Source organism: Oncorhynchus tshawytscha, linkage group LG20, assembly GCF_018296145.1.
Source record: "Oncorhynchus tshawytscha isolate Ot180627B linkage group LG20, Otsh_v2.0, whole genome shotgun sequence".
NCBI classification, from domain to species: domain Eukaryota; kingdom Metazoa; phylum Chordata; class Actinopteri; order Salmoniformes; family Salmonidae; genus Oncorhynchus; species Oncorhynchus tshawytscha.
This window is the reverse complement of record NC_056448.1, coordinates 5,907,128-5,920,620: the sequence shown is the minus strand read 5'-3', so window position 1 is coordinate 5,920,620 and position 13,493 is coordinate 5,907,128.

Below are 13,493 nucleotides of genomic sequence, written 5' to 3'. Positions count from 1 at the left end.
TTTAACAGAAGTGCTTCTTTGTTGACAAACGTGAATTTCAGAGGAAATTGGCATTTCTTCATTTCCATCACCCATGAGGACTATTGGAGGACCATAACTAGGGCTGATTTGAGAAGACGTGTGTGTGTGTTTAAAATTCACTTATAAAAGTAAAAAAAGTTAAGTAAAAAGTTACCTACCCCTTGTACAGTTGAAGTCGAAAGTTTACATACACCTTAGCCAACTACATTTAAACTCAGTTTTTTCACAATTCCTGACATTTAATTAAAGTAAAACTTGTCAGGATTTGGCCAGGGTTGTTCCGGTTTTGGTCACTAGATGCCCCCATTGTGCTTTTTGACCCTTTTGTTTTCCCTTGTTCCCAGTTATTATTTGCACCTGTGCCTCGTTTCCCTTGATTGTATTTAAACCCTTAGTTTTCCTCAGTTCTGTGCTCTGTGTTTGAATGTTGGCACCCAGCCCCAGTGATGCTGTGAACATTTGTTGCTCCAGTTGGACTAACTTGTGGTACTCTGTTTTTGTTCTTGTTTATTTATTTTTGATTATCTTTTGGGACTTCTTCTGCTGTACCTACCACCTTGTGGATTTACCTTTTTGACTTGGAGTATTACCTTTGTTCTCCTGGAATTACTTTTGACCTTGTGGATTTACCTTTTTTGACTTGGAGTATTACCTTTGTTCTCTTGGAATTACTTTTGACGTTGTGGATTTATATTTTTGCCTGAAGAACTTTCCTTGTACTTTATTAAAACACCGTCTCCAGTACTGCTGTGTCTGCCTCATCTTCTGGGTTCTGCCAACTATTCGTGGCTCAGTTTGCTAAGTGACTGTTTCTCACACCGGAGACCCGGGTTCGTAACCTGACAACTTCCATGTCTTAGGTCAGTTAGGATCACCACTTTATTTTAAGAATGTGAAATGTCAGAATAATAGTAGAGAGAATGATTTATTTCACCCATGGTGTTTATACTTGTGGACTATTGTTTGTACAGATGAACGTTGTACCTTCAGGCCATTTTCCATTTTTTACCTCTGAATCAGAAGACTGACTATACCGGCACACTTTACAGTGACAAAACAAGGGTTATGACACATTTTTTCATTGGAAATTGGAAATTGCTCCCAAGGATGAACCAGACTTGTGGAGGTCTACTGATTTCTTTTGATTTTCCCATGATGTCAAGCAAAGAGGCACTGAGTTTGAAGGTAGGCCTTGAAACACATCCACATTGACTCAAACGATGTCAATTAGCTTATCAGAAGCTTCTAAAGCCATGACATCATTTTCTGGAATTTTCCAGAATCTACTTGAAGATCCATGGCAAGACCTGAAAATGGTTGTCTAGCGACGATCAACAACCAATTTGACAGAGCTTGAAGAATTTTAAAAATAGTAATGGGAAACTGTTGCACAATTCAGGTGTGTAAAGCTCTTACTTACCCTAAAGACTCACAGCTGTAATTGCTGTCAAAGTTGCTTCTCCAAAGCATTGTGAATACATATGTAAATGAGATGCATATGTATTTTATTTTTAATAAATATGCAAACATTTCTAGAAACATCGTATACTTTGTCATTATGCGGTATTGTGTGTAGTTGGGTGAGAACAATATTTAATATTAATATAAACTAATATTACTTTTTATTACCAAGGATTCTTTCAGCCAAGGACTATCCACAGCAAACGTTCTGACAAACCAGCAACCAGCAAAAGAAGCACAACAAATATCCAACCTCGAACTGAGTAAGTAATGTTCAGTCTGAAGCTACTTCAAAAGCCTAGAAATAAAATAACGTTACAATTTCTATATATTTTACTTTATAAATACTGAATGCTAAGTTAAAAGGCTAACAAACTTGCAAGGAAAGAACAGACCCGGCTGCAACATTAAGTTTGAAGTGATAGCCCCTGAGCCCAACAATTGCAGCAGGGTTCCTCCCCTACCCAAATGCAGAGGCCTCTTTGGTCCGCTGCTCCATGGCTTCCCACTGTGCAGAGGTCACTACAGTACAGTACCACGTGGATATTAAAAATGACAAGGCACGGGAAGAATACAAAGAGAAGCTCCCCACCGACAATCCAGAGACCTTTTTGCTGACTGCTACAAAAATGGGAACGTAATCAACCGAATCTTCCACATAGACAATCCCTGGGCATGGCAAGAGGGGTGGCCTCCCGAGTTGGGGCAGTGGTCACTGCATCGCCCTTAGAGATTCTGGGTTCGAGTCCAGGCTCTGTCGCAGCCGGCCGCGACTGGAAACCCATGGGGTGGCGCACAATTGGCCCAGCCCTGTCCAGTTTAGAGGATGATTTGGCCGGCAGGAATGTCCCTGTCCCATCTCGCTAGCGACCCCTGTGGCGGGCCGGTCGCAGTGCACGCTGACACGGTCGCCAGGTGTACGGTGTTTCCTCCGACACATTGGTGTGGCTGGCTTCCGGTTTAAGTGGGCACTGTGTCAAGAAGCAGTGCGGTTGTGTTTCGGAGGACGCACGGCTCTCGACCTTTGCCTCTCCCGAGTACATTCAGGAGTTGCAGCAATGAGACAAGACTGTAACTACCAAAAGGGGTAAAAAAAAATAAAGAGGGTATTGGGGGAGGGTGGGAAATCGGAATACTGGAAAATGAGGACACTGAGACACCCTCTGTCAACCTATGGAATGATGGTGCAGGGCCACTTCATACATATCCAAAAGGATTTCCACAGAATCAAAGCGAGACCATGGCAGGAGAAGCTTTTTTTCTTGGTGACGGCCACCCCACCCCGAGCGAGTCTGATCAAACCTCTTCAAACTGTCCTGCAGATGAGGATTGTCACCCCCGCAGGACCGAACACACCCATGCCCCACAACTGCACGGCTCCATCATTGAGAGGGAATTCACAGAGCTGGTGAGAGACATGGTAGAGCTCCGAGAGCTAGTCCACACACTCCAGACAGCACAGACATACCAAACAGACCAGCACAACACGAACCCAGAGGGCTGAAGGTAGAGATAGATGGCTGTCTGAGTGAGCTGGCTGCACTCCGGTCTGAGGTGAGAGAACTTAAGGAAAAGAGAGAGGAACACATGGTACAGCTAACAGAGGAACACACAGCCCAGCTAAGAGCACTGCAAGAGGAGGTGAGAAAGAGCTAGCCATCTCCCTAGAGAAGCCAACCGCCCACTTCAACAGGACAGAGAAGGTAGGATCCACCAACTCAACAGACTCCCCCTCAAGGCACCCCCCCTTTCAGCCCACCGGATAGCTCTGCTGACAGCACCCCCACACCCATTGAGGACACACAAAATCCCTAGATTGTGCTCCTCATTGACTCAAATGGGAAATACATTGATGTTGCAGGAATTTAATTCCTCTGTTTTAATTCCCAATTAAAATTAAACGCTCTGTCAATTCATAAGAATTTGTATGACCCTTATTTTATAGAAATGGACAGAGCCCGGTCTTAAAGTCAAATGGCAGCCTTTATTCACGAGAGTACTGAACACGATACAGTTTACCACAGGTTATAAACTGAAAATGACGTCATTAGTTCCAGTACCAACCCGTCTCTTCTCCCACCCTGGTACAAAGGCAGTATCTCAAAGCCTTCCCACATCGTCTCCCTACTAATTTATGAGCCAAGGTCTTCTTGTGTAGATAAGCATTTTAGCTGAAGATTTAGTTCATTCATTTCTACCAAGGAACAGACCGTCATTGTTCTAATCCTTGATTATATTTACACACATTATATTCAGTACTAGGATTAAGAAAGAAAATTCATACATATACAGTAACATAATAGTATTCTGATTAGTACATACAGTAACATAATAGTATTCTGATTAGTACATCCTGATTGAAATGTATACATAATTAGTCATTATAGATAAAAAAAATTCCCTTAACAATTGATGACATGAAACGTTTTCCAAAACACCAAGTAGCTAAACTCTGGGGTCCGAACACCTGGCTTGCAATGGAGCTGCTGTCAGAGGACCGACTAGAGTCCCACAGCCACATCATAATACACACAGGCACAAATGACCTGACAGCCCAGCAGGAAAGGGTAGCCACAGCACTCAAGGGAGTGATTGAAAAAGTCTCTTCCACTTTCTCCAACTCTCAAGTGGTTATCTCCACCCTGCTACCACAAAAATACTTTCACCCTGCCACCATACAGCGGGTAAATTCAAGCATTTCCCATGACTGCGCCTCAAAACCAAATGTTTACCTGGCCCACCACTCCACCTTGGACTTCAACAGCCTTTATGACCAGGTTCAGCTCTACAAGGCAGCAGGCCCCTCCTTTTCCAGGACCCTGACGAACGTCACCCTCAACCGCAGCCCCAGCACCTCACAAAGACACCCTCCCAGAACTGCGAGACTCCCCCGGAGGACCTGCACCAAGAGGATCCACAACAAGAGGACATATACCCAGACCACAGCACCACCAACCACATCCCCTCCCCAACCAGTCTACCCCTCCCCAAACAAACCCTTCAGCCCCCCCCATGCCCCCCACCCTTGCAGCAAGGACCTCAACATAACATTCACACTTATGACCACTCCGTGAGCAGAGCAATGGGCCCAACCTGTACTAATACACCCACCCAAGCCCCATCCTGCGACCTAAGAGGTATGTATCAGATGCTCAACATGCTCTGCTCACAACTACTGTAAAAGTCTGAGCCTAAACCACATAAAAACAACACTAGACACTATGGGACACAAAGCTTATACTATCTCATCCTGGAATATACAAGGTCTGAGGTCATCTGCCTTTGGCCTAAAGAAAATGTAATCCCTTTTAGACAACTTCAAGAACAAAATGTTTTACTTTAGTAGTGAAGGTGTACATTTGGCTGTAGCAAACCTAAACAGAGTATTTGAAAAACAGACAACCTTAAATTAACAGCAATGACAAATCAAATCAAATCAAATTTTATTTGTCACATACACATGGTTAGCAGATGTTAATGCGAGTGTAGCGAAATGCTTGTGCTTCTAGTTCTGACAATGCAGTAATAACGAACAAGTAATCTAACTAACAATTCCAAAAAAAAACTACTGTCTTATACACAGTGTAAGGGGATAAAGAATATGTACATAAGGATATATGAATGAGTGATGGTACAGAGCAGCATAGGCAAGATACAGTAGATGATATCGAGTACAGTATATACATATGAGATGAGTATGTAAACCAAGTGGCATAGTTAAAGTGGCTAGTGATACATGTATTACATAAGGATGCAGTCGATGATATAGAGTACAGTATCTACGTATGCATATGAGATGAATAATGTAGGGTAAGTAACATTATATAAGGTAGCATTGTTTAAAGTGGTTTAATGGAGAATGCAAAAAAAGTAATTGAGAAACCTATCCAACCAAAAACATAGAGACCCAGAAAATCTGAGCCTACAGAAATGCGCTACGGAAATAGAAGGAACAGCACGTCAGAAATCAGCTCAATGTAATTGAAGAATCCATAGAATCTAATCACTTCTGGGAAATTGGAACACACTAAACAAATAACAACACAAAGAGTTATCTATCCAAAATGGAGATGCATGGCCAAACCACTTCTCCAATATTTTTGGCTCTATAACAAAGAAACTTATACATGACCAAATCTTAGAATCAACTATTAAAGACTACCAGAACCCACTGGATTCTCCAATTACATTGAATGAACTACAGGACAAAATACAAACTCTCCAACCCAAAAAGGCCTGTGATGTTGATGGTATCCTAGATGAAATGATACAATATACAGACAACAAATTTCAATTGGCTATACTTAAACTATTTTACATTATCCTCAGCTCTGGCATCTTCCCCAATATTTGGAACCAAGAACTGATCATCCTACTCCACAAAAGTGGAGACAAATTTGACCCCAATAACTACCGTGGGATATGCCAGAAACCTTGGGAAAATCCTCTCCATTATCATCAACAACAGACTCGTACATTTCTTCAGTAAAAACAATGTACTGAGCAAATGTCAAATTGGCTTTTAATCAAATTACCGTACGACAGACCACCTATTCACCCTGCACACCCTAATTGACAAGCAAACAAGCCAAAACAAAGACAGTCTTCTCATGCTTTGTTGATATAAAAAAATCTTTTGACTCAATTTGGCATGATGGTCTACTATACAAATTGATGGAAAGCGGTGTTGGGGTGAAAACATACAACATTATAAAATGTATGTACACAAACAAGTGTGCGGATAAAATTAGCAAAAAAACCACTCACATTTCTTTCCACAGGGCCGTGGGGTAAGACAGGGATGCAGCTTGAGCCCCACTCTCTTCAACATATCTATCAACGAATTGGCAAGGGCACTAGAATAGTCTGCAGCACCCGGCCTCATCCTACTAGAATCTGAAGTCAAATGTCTACTGTTTGCTGATGATCTGGTGCTTCTGTCCCCAACCAAGGAGGGCCTACAGAAGCAGCTAGATCTTTTGCACAGATTCTGTCAGACCTGGGCCCTGACAGTAAATCTCAAGAAGAAAAAAATTATGGTGTTCCAAAAAAGGTCCAGATGTCAGGACCACAAATACAAATTCCATCTTGACACCTAGAGCACACAAAAAAACTATACATAAACTACCGTTCAAAAGTTTGGGGTCACTTAGAAATGTCCTTGTTTCTTAAAATGTCAGTCTGTTAAAATACCATCAAATTGATCAGAAATACAATGTAGATATTTTTAATGTTGCAAATGACTATTGTAGCTGGAAACAGCTGTTTTTTTAATGGAATATCTACATAATGGGCTTCTGTCCCCCTATCAGCAACCATCACTCCTGTGTTCCAATGGCACTGTCACAACTTCTTCCGAAGTTGGTTCCTCTCCTTGTTTGGGCGGTGTTCAGCGGTCGACGTCACCGGTCTTCTAGCCATCATCGATCTATTTTTCATGTTCCATTTGTTTTGTCTGGTTGTTCCACTCACCTGGTTTCAATTCCCTAATTACATGTTACATATGTTCCCCCTGTTTCCCCCATGTCCTTGACGGGAATTGTTTATTGTAAGTATGTGTGCTTTATGTGACTGGTGCGATACGGGTTTTTGTGCCCATGTGTTTTGTTACTTTTGTATGCCGGTAGTTATGTACATGAAATGGCTCCGGCTATTTTCCAAGTTCTGCTCTCCTGCGTTTGACTTCCATGCCACCAATTACACACCCCTTGACATGCACGTTGTGTTAGCTAATCCAAGTTTATCGTTTTAAAAGGTGAATTGATCATTAAAAAACCCTTTTTACAATGATGTTAGCACAGCTGAAAACTGTTGTTCTGATTAAAGAAGCAATAAAACTGGCCTTCTTTAGTTGAGTATCTGGAGCATCAGCATTTGTGGGTTCGATTACAGACTCAAAACGGCCAGAAACAAATAACTTTCTTCTGAAACTCGTCAGTCTATTCTTGTTCTGAGAAATGTAGGCTATTCCATGCGAGAAATTGCCAAGAAACTGAACACTGTACTACTCCCTTCACAGAACAGAGCAAACTGGCTCAAACCAGAATAGAAAGAGGAGTGGGATGCCCCAGTGCACAACTGAACAAGTAAGTACATTAGAGTGTCTAGTTTGAGAAACAGACACCTCACAAGTCCTCAACTGGCAGCTTCATTAAATAGTACCCGCAAAACACCAGTCTTAACATCAACAGTGAAGAGGCGACTCTGGGATGCTGGCCTTGGCCCTAAACAGAAAGTACACAATGGTAGACTACCTGACCCAAAATTAAGGAAATATTTGACTATGTACAGACTCAGGGAGCATAGCCATGCTATTGCGAGACCTGGCTCTAAAGAGAAGACAGGCTATGTGTACACTGCCCACAAAATTAGGTGAAACCTGAGCTGCATTTCCTAACCTCCTGCCAAATGTATGACCATAGAGATATACATTTTCCTCAGATTACACAAAAAATAAATACAGTTTTGATAAACTCCCATTGGGTGAAATACCACAGTGTTCCATTACACCAGCAACACGTGTGACCTGATGCCACAAGAAAAAGGGCAACCAGTGAAGAACAATCACCATTGTAAATACAACCCATATTTATTTCCCTTTGCACATCGTTGCAACTGTAACAAAGATGCAGGGAGTCAGTTGCGGTTGGTGAGTTTAATAAAAAAATATATTTTTAACATTTAACTAGGGAAGTCAGTTAAGAAAAAAATATTATTTACAATGACAGCGTACCGGGGAACAGTGGGTTAACTGCCTCGTTCAGAACAACACATTTTTAATCTGTCAGCTCAGGGATCCATCAACCTTTCGGTTACTGGCCCAACACTCTAACCGCTAGGCTACCTGCCGCCCACACATAGAGTGAATACACAAATAAGATTAGTGTCTGAACATGAACACAGAAATGATGCTGCCTGATAACAAGGGAGTGCTAGATAAAGGGGGAGTGATAACAAGGGAGTGCTAGATAAAGGGGGAGTAATCAGGGAAGTGATGAAGTCCAGGTTTGCCTAATGATGAGGCGCAGGTGTGCGTAATGAAGGTTGCCAGGTGTGAGAAATTATGGTTTGCCAGGACAGGTGGTTAGTAGACCGGTGGTTAGTAGACCGGCAATGCCAAGCACCGGAGAGGAGGAGTGGGAGCAGATGTGACAGCATCACTGTATATAGACATAATATATTGAAATGTCTCTACTCCTTTGGAACTTTTGTGAGTGTAGTGTTTACTGTTAATTTTTTATTGTTTATTTCACTTTTGTTTATTATCTATTTCACTTACTTTGGCAATGTAAACATATGTTTCCCATGCCAATAAAGCCAATGAAACTCACACCTAATTTCAGACATAATGTGCACTCCATCCCCTCGGGCATCATACACACAATCAAACAAATAAGACCAGAAAAGCACAGTGCCAGTCGATCTTCAGTCACTTGTATGACAGTTGTGTCATTGTTGGTGTTGTGGTTTTTGTTGTTTTCTGTCAAATTCTACCTGAAAGAGAGATAATGTGAGAGAGAGAGAGAGAGAGCGAGACAGAGAAAGAAAGAAAGAGTTCGAGAGAGAGAGAAATTGCCCTCCATCTCCTCTACTCTCTGTGGACAGACTCCTACACAATCTTCCCTCAGCTCTGTCAGATCTGAGACAGTCTGTCTGTACTGTTGCATTATTTATCCAGACACTCCTGTCTTTGGGCCTGGTCTCATACAAATTCAGCACCTTGAAATCCAATACTACTACATGTAAAAGCGAAAGTCACCCAGTAAAATGCTACTTGAGTAAAAGTCTAAAAGTATTTGGTTTTAAATCTACTTAAGTATCAAAAGTGAATGTAATTGCTAAAATATGTTTAACTATCAAAAGTAAAAGTATAAATCATTTTTAATTCCTTATGTTAAGCAAACCAGACAGCACCATTTGATTATGGATAGCCAGGGGCACACTCCAACACTCAGACATCATTTACAAACTAAGCACGTGTGTTTAGTGATCAGAGGCAGTACGAGGTGTTCTCTTGATAAGTGCATGAATTGGACCATTTTCCTGTACTGCTAAGCATTCAAAATGTAACGAGTACTTTTGGGTATCAGGGAAAATGTATGGAGTAAAAAGTACATTATTTTCTTTAGGGAATATAGTGACGCAAAAGTAAAAGTTGTCCAAAATATAAATAGTAAAGTAAAATACATATACCCTAAATAACTACTTAAGTAGTACTTTAAAGTATTTTTACTTAGGTACTTTACACCACTGCCTTTAACTGCAGTGTGTGTGTGTTTGTGCCTTTGAGTGTGTGTGTTTGTATGTGTTTGTGTATGATTTTGTCTTTCCCGGTCCGGGACATTGTGTGTGTACGCGCATTCTCGTGCGTGTGTGTTTGTGTGTGTGTGTGTGTGTGTGACTTTCATCTGTTGTTTTCCCCAAAAATGTTTTACGGCTAATTGGAGACCTTTCTCAGGCTCTGTGACGTGTTTTTCATCAAGGAATGTGTTTTGAAGTGGGCAGTGTGTGATGTCACCACGTATGAATTATTCTGAAGCAGACTCTGGACTTGGAGGTGTGCTGCAAGATTGTTAACGTTATTGACAATTTTATTGATTTATTTCACCTTTATTTAACCAGGTTAGGCTAGTTGAGAACAAGTTCTCATCTACAACTGCGACCAGGCCAAGATAAAGCGTAGCAATTCGACACATACAACAACACAGAGTTACACATGGAATAAACAAAACATAGTCAATAATACAGTAGAACAAAAGAAAACAAAAAGTATATATACAGTGAGTGCAAATGAGGTAAGTTAAGGAAATAAATAGGTCATGGTGGCGAAGTAATTACAATATAACAATTAAACACTGGAATGGTAGATCGGCAGAAGATGAATGTGCAGGTAGAGATACTGGGGTGCAAAGGAGCAAAATAAATAAATAAATAGATACCATTATGGGGGTGAGGTAGGTAGATAGATGGGCTATGTACAGGTGCAGTGATCTGTAAGCTGCTCTGACAGCTGGTGCTTAAAGCTAGTGAGGGAGATGTGAGTCTCCAGCTTCAGAGATTTTTGCAATTCGTTCCAGTCATGGGCAGCAGCGAACTGGAAGGAAAGACGACCAAAGGAGGAATTGGCTTTGGGGGTGACCAGTGAGATATACCTGCTGGAGCGCGTGCTACGAGTGGGTGCTGCTATGGTGATCAGTGAGCTGAGATAAGGCGTGGCTTTACCTAGCAGAGACTTGTAGATAACCTGTAGCCAGTGAGTTTGGCGACGAGTATGAAGCGAGGGACAACCAACGAGAGTGTACAGGTCGCAATGGTGGGTAGTGTATGGGGCTTTGGTGACAAAACGGATGGCACTGTGATAGACTTCATCCAGTTTGCTGAGTAGAGTGTTGGAGGCTATTTTATAGATGACATCACCAAAGTCGAGGATCGGTAGGATGGTCAGTTTTACGAGGGTATGTTTGGCAGCATGAGTGAAGGATGCTTTGTTGCGATATAGGAAGCCGTTTCTAGATTTAATTTTGGACTGGAGATGCTTAATGTGAGTCTGGAAGGAGAGTTTACAGTCTAACCAGACACCCAGGTATTTGTAGTTGTCCACGTATTCTAAGTCAGAGCCGTCCAGAGTAGTGATGCTGGACTGGCAAGCAGGTGCGGGCAGTGATCGATTGAATAGCACTTAGTTTTACTTGCGTTTAAGAGCAGTTGGAGGCCACGGAAGGAGAGTTGTATGGCATTGAAGGTCATCTGGAGGTTAGTTAACACAGTGTCCAAGGAGGGGCCAGAAGTATACAGAATGGTGTCGTCTGCATAGAGGTGGATCAGAGAATCACCAGCATCAACATCATTGATGTATACAGAAAAGAGAGTCGGCCCGAGAATTGAACCCTGTGGCACACCCATAGAGACTGTCAGAGGTCCGGACAACAGGCCATCCGATTTGACACACTGAACTCTATCAGAGAAGTAGTTGGTAAACCAGGCAAGGCAATCATTTGAGAAACCAAGGCTGTCGAGTCTGCCAATAAGAATGTTGTGATTGACAGAGCCGAAAGCCTTGGCCAGGTCGATGAATACGGCTGCACAGTAATGTCTCTTATCGATGGCGGTTATGATGTCGTTTAGAACCTTGAGTGTGGCTGAGGTGCACCCATGACCAGCTCTGAAACCAGATTGCATAGCGGAGAAGGTATGGTGGGATTCGAAGTGGTCAGTAATCTGTTTGTTAACTTGGCTTTCGAAGACCTTAGAAAGACAGGGTAGGATAGATATAGGTCTGTAGCAGTTTGGGTCTAGAGTGTCACCCCCTTTGAAGAGGGGGATGACCGCGGCAGCTTTCCAATCTTCGGGAATCTCAGATGATACGAAAGAGAGGTTGAACAGGCTATTAATAGGAGTTCCAACAATTTTGGTAGATAATTTTAGAAAGAGAGGGTCCAGATTGTCTAGCCCGGCTGATTTGTAGGGGTCCAGATTTTGCAGCTCTTTCAGAACATCAGCTATCTGGATTTGGGTAAAGGAGAAATGGTGGGGGCTTTGGCGGGTTTCTGTGGAGGGTGCCGGGCAGTTGACCGGGGTAGGGGTAGCCATGTGGAAAGCATGGCCAGCTGTAGAGAAATGCTTATTGAAATTCTCAATTATAGTGGATTTATCCATAGTGGCGACAATGTTTTCTAGCCTCAGAGCAGTGGGCAGCTGGGAGGAGGTGCTCTTATTCTCCATGGACTTTACAGTGTCCCAGAACATTTTTGAGTTAGTACTACAGGATGCAAATTTCTTTTTGAAAAGCTTGCCTTAGCTTTTCTAACTGCCTGTGTATATTTGTTCCTAACTTCCCTGAAAAGTTGCATGTCACAGGGGCTATTCGATGCTAATGCAGAATGCCACAGGATGTTTTTGTGCTGGTCAAGGGCAGACAGGTCTGGAGTGAGCCAAGGACTATATCTATTCCTAGTTCTACATTTTTTGAGAGGGGCATGCTTATTTAAGATGGTGAGGAAGGCACTTTTAAAGAATAGCCAGGCATCATCTACTGACGGGATGAGGTCAATGTCATTCCAGGATACCCCGGCCAGGTCGATTAGAAAGGCCTGCTCGCAGAAGTGTTTCAGGGAGCGTTTGACAGTGATGAGGGTGGTCGTTTGGTCGCAGACCCATTACGGATGCAGGCAATGAGGCAGTGATCGCTAAGATGATTGATTGAAAACAGCAGAGGTGTATTTGGAGGGCGAATTAGTTAGGATGACATCTATGAGGGTGCCCATGTTTATTGATTTGGGGTTGTACCTGGTAGGTTCATTGATAATTTGTGTGAGATTGAGGGCATCAAGCTTAGTTTGTAGGATGGCCGGGGTGTTAAGCATGTCCCAGTTTAGGTCACCTAGTAGCATGAGCTCAGAAGATAGATGGGGGGCAATCAATTCACATATGGTATCGATGGCACGGCTGGGGGCAGAGGGAGGTCTATAGCAAGCGGCAACAGTGAGAGACTTGTTTCTGGAAAGGTGAATTTTTAGAAGTAGAAGCTCATATTGTTTGGGTACAGACCTGGATAGTAGGACAGAACTCAGCAGGCTATCTTTGCAGTAGATTGCAACACCGCCCCATTTGGCAGTTCTATCTTGGCGGAAAACGTTATAGTTAGCAATGGAGATTTCAGGGTTTTTGGTGGTTTTCCTAAGCCAGGATTCAGACACGGCTAAGACATCTGGGTTGGCAGAGTGTATTAAAGCAGTGAGTAAAACAAACTTAGGGAGTAGGCTTCTAATGTTAACATGCATGAAACCAAGGCTTTTACGTTTACAGAAGTCAACAAATGAGAGCGCCTGTGGGGTGGGAGTGGAGCTAGGCACTGCAGGACCTGGATTAACCTCCACATCACCAGAGGAACAGAGGAGAAGTAGGATAAGGGTACGGCTAAAGACTATACGAACTGGCTGTCTAGCACGTTCACAACAGAGAGTGAAAGGAGCAGGTTTCTGGGCACGATAGCATAGATTCAAGGCATAGTG